This window comes from Notamacropus eugenii, chromosome 5 (assembly GCF_028372415.1).
Source record: "Notamacropus eugenii isolate mMacEug1 chromosome 5, mMacEug1.pri_v2, whole genome shotgun sequence".
NCBI classification, from domain to species: Eukaryota; Metazoa; Chordata; class Mammalia; order Diprotodontia; family Macropodidae; genus Notamacropus; species Notamacropus eugenii.
This window is the reverse complement of record NC_092876.1, coordinates 305,325,899-305,332,467: the sequence shown is the minus strand read 5'-3', so window position 1 is coordinate 305,332,467 and position 6,569 is coordinate 305,325,899. Positions and strand designations below refer to the sequence as shown.

The 6,569-nt window shown below is 43.5% G+C and overlaps 1 pseudogene; it reads right to left on the bottom strand.

The window, feature by feature from the left end:
* Positions 1-503: 503 nt before the first annotated feature.
* Positions 504-5,246, bottom strand: LOC140509206 (E3 ubiquitin-protein ligase HECW2 pseudogene; annotated as a pseudogene).
* Positions 5,247-6,569: the final 1,323 nt, after the last annotated feature.

The window sequence follows — 6,569 nt, the reverse complement described above, 5'->3', positions numbered from 1 at the left end:
GGGGGGGTCTATTATATTCTTTATTCCTTTGGTTCTTTTTTTTTTTTCAGGGAATATTTTTCTTTGTATCATTTAACTTTAGCTAATTTGGAGGCTGGGTCAAGTGATGCCACAATTTAGCTTGAATAACAGTCCAAGACTAGTTTCAGGATCCTGATAAATCCTTATAATTACTGTGTAGTTCATCCCGTACAGTCTCATCTTGTTCTTGGAACATAATGAATGGAACATAATGAATTGGCAGTCAGGAAGAACTGTTGACTGAAAGACTGTTGGGTTTTCCTTGCACATCAGGCCTATCCAAATTCTTCCAAGAGGACTCTGTCACCACTGTCCTACATGCCCCAGAAATTATTGAGCATTTGTTCTTGGAATCTCAGTCCCTAGACACACTATAAAACAACCATTCTCTAGGAACTCCCAAACGTGGTTCACTCATTCTTCAAGAGGGCAAGTTCCATGAAGTCCCCATCCACAAAGGGTTAGACACTATGGTTGCCAGATCATTCAGGTCCAAAAGTGCCTGTTTCTTCAACAGCTGTCAAAAGTTTTTCATAAAGTATGGAGAATGATGGATGGAGGGGAGATTCAGACAATTAAAACAAGTATGGGCTCTGGGAAGGGCAGTGATTTTTCCCCATTTCTCCATACAGAATGAACTGGGCTTGAATGTTTTGACAACTAGGAATTCAAGTGAGTGGTTTAATCATTAATTCCATATGCTGGAGAGAAGCAGAGAAGCAAAGCCTTCATAGGGTATGCTGGATGTGCCTGTGACAAATTATAACAATCTTAGTCATTGTTCATTGTTGAATCTTTCTACAACTGCCCAGAACCACTGGATTACAATTTAATTGTCATGATATCCTCCCCTATATTCCAGGTTGTTTCTCCAGTCACTTATGTCTATTTCAACAGTTCCAGCAATGACCAGTTCCAGTCCCTTAAATCAAAAACAGACACCAGCCTAATATCCACCACCTCATTAAAACCTCATACTAAGCTCTCTGTTTGTTGGCAACACTCCTCTCAATCCTCCACTTCACCATTCTCTTGATGTATTCTTTCTTGTTCTTCTCTGTGACTGGGATAATGGCACCCCCTGGCTTTAATTCTCACTCTGTGATCTGTCCAGAAACTTCTTCATTTACAGTAAAAGTGAGTTCAGAATGTCATGCATGTCATTGTCTTTCATCCACTGCAGGCCCTGGTGGAACTCCTCATCAAGGTATTCTAGATCACTCAAATCACATGGTATTCTGAGAAGGGCCTTATAAAATGGTTGTGTGAAGAAAGCATCTAACAAATACTGGTGTATCAGGGCAAGGCCAAGAATTCGACCACTAAACCTGAACCATTCAGGTGATTGTCTACAAAAGCAGACATGGGACTTATTTGTACTGTGCATGTATCGTTAGCTGAATACTCAAATAAGCCATAATAAGGAATAAAGAGTTCTTTGGATACCAGGAAGAAAAACTCTTTAGAAGGTCCACTGTAATCCAGTCCTTCCTCTTCAACCAAGGTGACATAGAGCTTATTCCTCTGCAAGTCTTTTCTGGAATATCCCATAATCCGATTAAAAGCATCTTCCAACAAATGGTCTCTCCTGATGATTAACTTTAACTTCCCTGGCCCTTGTCATCCTTTAGTTTCTAACTTCCTGTGGAAGTTCCATAGTTTGGCTTCAAAATCTCATTTGTAAGGGGTGAGAGCTGGAGCATTGGCATGCTGCTTACCTGGAGAGTTCTGAGGTGAGGACACTGGGGAACTGAGTGGGGACTGGCAGTAGCTGGGGTAGAGTAAGACATGTGCAGGCACATATGACATTATCTCTTCTTCGAATAAACTTAGCAGCAGTTCAAGATCAGCATCAGTCCAGGTGTACCCTCTGTCCAGATAAACTGAATCTTCTCCCTGAGTGAGTGGTTCCTGATAAGGTTAGGTTGATGCTCCTGCAGAATTTCAAAGATATTGGGCTGATGCAGAAATGAAACCATCTTGTCATTGTAGGCCACTGGAACCATGTCCTGGTACTATGACCTACTGACAGTATTGAAGTTGCTGGATGGCCTAGGAAGAACTGGTGGTCCTGAATGTCGAGAGTCCTTTCCTACTTCACCAGCACTGTGACTGCACTGCTTGGTCAGATGCTGCGGATGTACCAAAGCGCTTGTGGGTCTGCTGCTCTGCAGTGGGAGCCAGGGATCTATGAAGGTGGTGGTATGGGAATTGTGGTCGACAAAAAAAAGCTTTGCCCTGGTGATCATGCTTCATTTCCCAGCACCTTGGCAGCTCCAGCTGTTTGTTAGCAAACATGTTGAGGAATCCCACTAGGTCCCGATTGTGCTGGTAGCGTTCAAAGTGGTAAGTGTCCGTCTGAACTTTGGTGATCGTGTGCTTAAACATGTGTTGTTTGTAAACATGCAATAGCCACTAGGGTTAGAATGCAGCATGGTGAAGAACCCTAGGCTTATGAGAAACTTCACAGACGGAGACTGTAACAGTAGTCAGCCTGCACCTGGAGGTAGAGTGGAGCAGCACATACTCCCGTCGAAAATCTGCATTGGACTGGTGGAAGTCTGTCCCCTTCAGCTCCATCAATGGCATTAGGGTCTTCTTCAGGCCTTTCATTAATCATTGTTCTACAGATACTTTGATACCTATGATTTAGTTGCTCCATTTGTTGTATAGAATTGTATCTCTGAAGTATCTGTGGGGCGGGGGGAGCAGTGGGACTCTGCCATGTTGTTCTGTTTACATGATCCACTGTAGAATATTCTTCCATGGCTGTCAATCCTAGCCTCCCAATTTGGTGGCAGAGCCTCATCCACCCTCTGGTATCGGCTAACATCCTGATGTACTGAAGGTAGCAATCGCAATGGCTAGTGGCCGTTGACTTGAGAACCTCCAGTAGCTCCTTCAGCCTGAGCAGTGCCCCCCTCACAAGCTTCTAGGGCATCTCCAGCTTCTTCTTCATGTGATTAGATCTCTGCAGTAGCCTGAAGACTACTCCTCCTCTGCCAGATTTCCCCCATCTCTCCATCAGGCATGGCAGGCATTTCTGCCACCTGCCCTTCCTCCTGACCACTGGGTATCCTTACCACAGGCAAAGCCCCAGGGGTGCATACAGAATCCTGTCACCCTGCAGCAGGGCCACTGTTGGCAGGTGATGAAGCACAGGCTCCCTCTTCTTCCTGAGATGGAAAGGCTGGAATTTCAGGAAACTGAGCACTCTCCAGAGAAGAGCACTGAGTATCCACTGAAGAGAGTTGGGTGGTAACACTCTCATTGCAGGAACTATCAACCCCTTCCACATCACTCTCTCCCTCGCTGACACTCTCCCTCTGGGCAGAGTCACTGGGCTCTGTTTCCGATGACACCTGGGAAGGTTCAGATCCTTGGTCAACAGATTCAGTTTTGTTGATGGCCCTTCTGTTTTCCCCTGGCATATCAGAATTTCCTGGGTCTCCATCACTGGTTGGCTGTCACTCTCTTGAGAGTCACACAATTCACCATTGCTCTGTTCTGTACTTGACTGCAGTTCCTGGTCATTTTCTCTTTCTTCTGTAGCTGCATCTGAAATTAAGGAACTGTCAGGGATCTCTGGAAGTTCCTCCTGCTTATTCTCTATAGAAGCAGCTTCAATGGCTGGGCCTTCCTCCCCCTTCCCAGGGCTGGTTTCTGGCTTTGCCAGACTCCCTGAGATCCTGTCATTAGTCCGGGAAGCACTGCTAAACATTATTAACCCTTCTTCCTCTTCCAGAGAAGGATAACCTAGATCCTGTTGAAATTCATGATCCTCTTCATCATAGTCAATATAAAGCATGGCATTGAACCTGGTGTCAGTGGGGAAACTACTCCTTAGTTTGGAAAAAGCTCCAAGGGACCTCTCAGCACAGGCAGACATCCTGGGCCTGGAATGACCTTTGTGTTCAATGGCATCGAGATAATCATTCAGTGAATCCTGTCATCTTCTGGGAGGGGAGGTCCTGGAAAAACTAGAGGTAAGTTCCTCCTGGTCTATTTCCATTGTAGAGCTAGTTCTAAAGCAATGCTTTTTAGTACCATCTGGAACACTTTCCTCAGAGACTGGACCATTAGGGCATACTGGAGGGGAGTCATGATGTCCCCCTTGCATGCCCTCATCATAAGAGGAACTCCCCTGGTCTCCATTCAGAGAATTAACTCCAAGGATGGTGCCAACTGCTTCTGGTGAAGCATCTTCATGAACAGAAGATGTAATCTCAACTTTGAATTGGAGATACCCATTCACATGGTCAGCTGGGAGTCTTCTGCCAAGGTTGTAGCTAAGCATTTGATCATCAATGGCTTGATGTTCTAGCAACCTTTGGACTGGTATGGTTAGTTTCCCAAGAAAATGCTTGATGATAGGATGACTCTTGGAAAATTTGTCTTTAATTTCAATTTCTTAGACATCAATAAGAAGTGCAAAAAAAGAGTATTTCTCTCTGTGCCAAATTGGATTAGTTGAATTAATGAAGATGGTAGACCTTTATTCCTGTCCATGACGGGTAAATGTAGGAAAACTGCTCTTCTTTCCTGGCTGAATTGATATCTTAAGGTAAGGATCAGGATTAAAGAACATTCCTTTTTTAGTCCAACTGCCCTAAGATCTGACAAGGTAAAACTGACTAATTTCCGACAATGTTGATTTCCTGAAGCACCTACTTCCATGCCTTCTGCCCCCATCATCACAGCAGGATTTTTCACCATAATACATGGGGTAGTAGCTCTCAGGGCTCCACTAATGCTATGATAGTATTTAAAACATTTTTATTTCCAGTTCCATAAAATAGGGCCCAGGTTCAATTCTCCATACAATTTGTCCTTTTTGTGTCCCAGTCACACTTCAGTTCTTGGAATCCCAAAAGTTGGCTGGAGAATTCTCTTCTATATCATAAAATCCAATCCAGTCAGTAGGGTCCACTTCCTCTTTAATGTCCCAGAAGATAATGAGGTTTGGGGCTTAGCCTAAGGTATATTCAGACATGCTCGCAGTCAGACTAGAGCAGCTTTCCAAAGTCACCCGGTCAGTGTCACTATTAGCCCTCTGCAGGTTCATGTTTTTGGCCACGGACCCCTGAGAGGCGAGACTCTGGAGGTTCTCTGGACTCAGTGTATAGTGCATCTAGGGGTTGTGCCTCCTCACAAAAAGCAGGTGCTCCTGGGCTGAGCTAGCCATACTGTCTACCTCTCTGAAGTCGGCTTCCGAAGAATCTGTAGAGAGGGACCCTCAACAAATTTTGGAGCAGCAGAAATGGAGAACAACAGGGTGGAGGAGATTTCCAGAGTGGCCTGAAAGGCCCACGGAAAACCTCTATTGCACCAGACGTGGAGCAGAGCCCAGCCCAGCCTTGCCCGTGCAGTGCTGCTCCCCGAACCTCCTTCGGTTCTTTTAAGAAGCACTTTAATTACATTATTTGAATTCTTGTTTTCAGACCGTTCTGTCTTATAAGGTTCTAATCATAGTTATTTTACAGTGATTCCATTAAAAATAACTACATAATGCACAAAATGTCTAATATTTTGGATTTATGCAAAAAGCTACAAAACACTGCAAAAATAAAGGGAAACAAGGTACTGGAGAGAGACTAATGACCACTAACTGGTATTCAGCAAGATAATAAAATCATGATATTGCCTAAGTTAATTTGCAGGTTTAATGCTATACCATTCAAATTGCCAATGAGTCACTTCATAGAACTAGATGAGTAATAATAAAATTCATTTGGAGGAATTAAAGGTCAAAAACTTCAAGGAAAGTATTTTTACAGTATAAGACTGAGTGGCTTTAATAATATCATACCTCAGATTATGAAAGCTGACCCATAACTCATTTAATAGTAATGAATGCATTTATTTTGTATTTAAATTTATTTAAGTTTTCAAAATTCACTTCCAGAAAAGTTTGGGTTCCAAATTTTCTCCTCATTTCTCCCCTCCCCCCACCCCAAAACGCCGAGCACTCTAATTATCCCATCTGTCCTCCCTTCTAACATCTCTTCCTTTCCTTATTCCCATCTTCTCTTTTGTCCTGTAGGGCAAGATAAATTTCTATACCCTATTACCTGTATTTCTTATTTCCTAGTTGCAAGAACAATACTTAACAGTTGTTCCTAAAACTTTGAGTTCCAACTTCTCTTCATCCCTTCCTCCCCACCATTCTCTTTGGAAAGGCAAGCAATTCAATATAGGCCATATCTGTGTAGTTTTGCAAATGACTTCCATAATATTCATGTTGTGTAAGACTAACTATATTTCCCTCCATCCTACCCTGCCCCCCATTTCTTCTATTCTCTCTTTTTGATCCTACCCCTCCCCATGAGTGTTGACCTCAAATTGCTCCCTCCACCCCATGCCCTCCCTTCCATCATCTGCCCCCCCACCCTGCTTATCTCCTTATCCCCCACTTTCCTGTATTGTAAGAGAGGTTTTCATACCAAAATGTGCATGCATTTTATTCCTTCCTTTAGTTGAATGTGATGAGAGTAAGCTTCATGTTTTTTCTCTCACCTCCCCCTTTATCCCCTCCACTGAAAAGTATT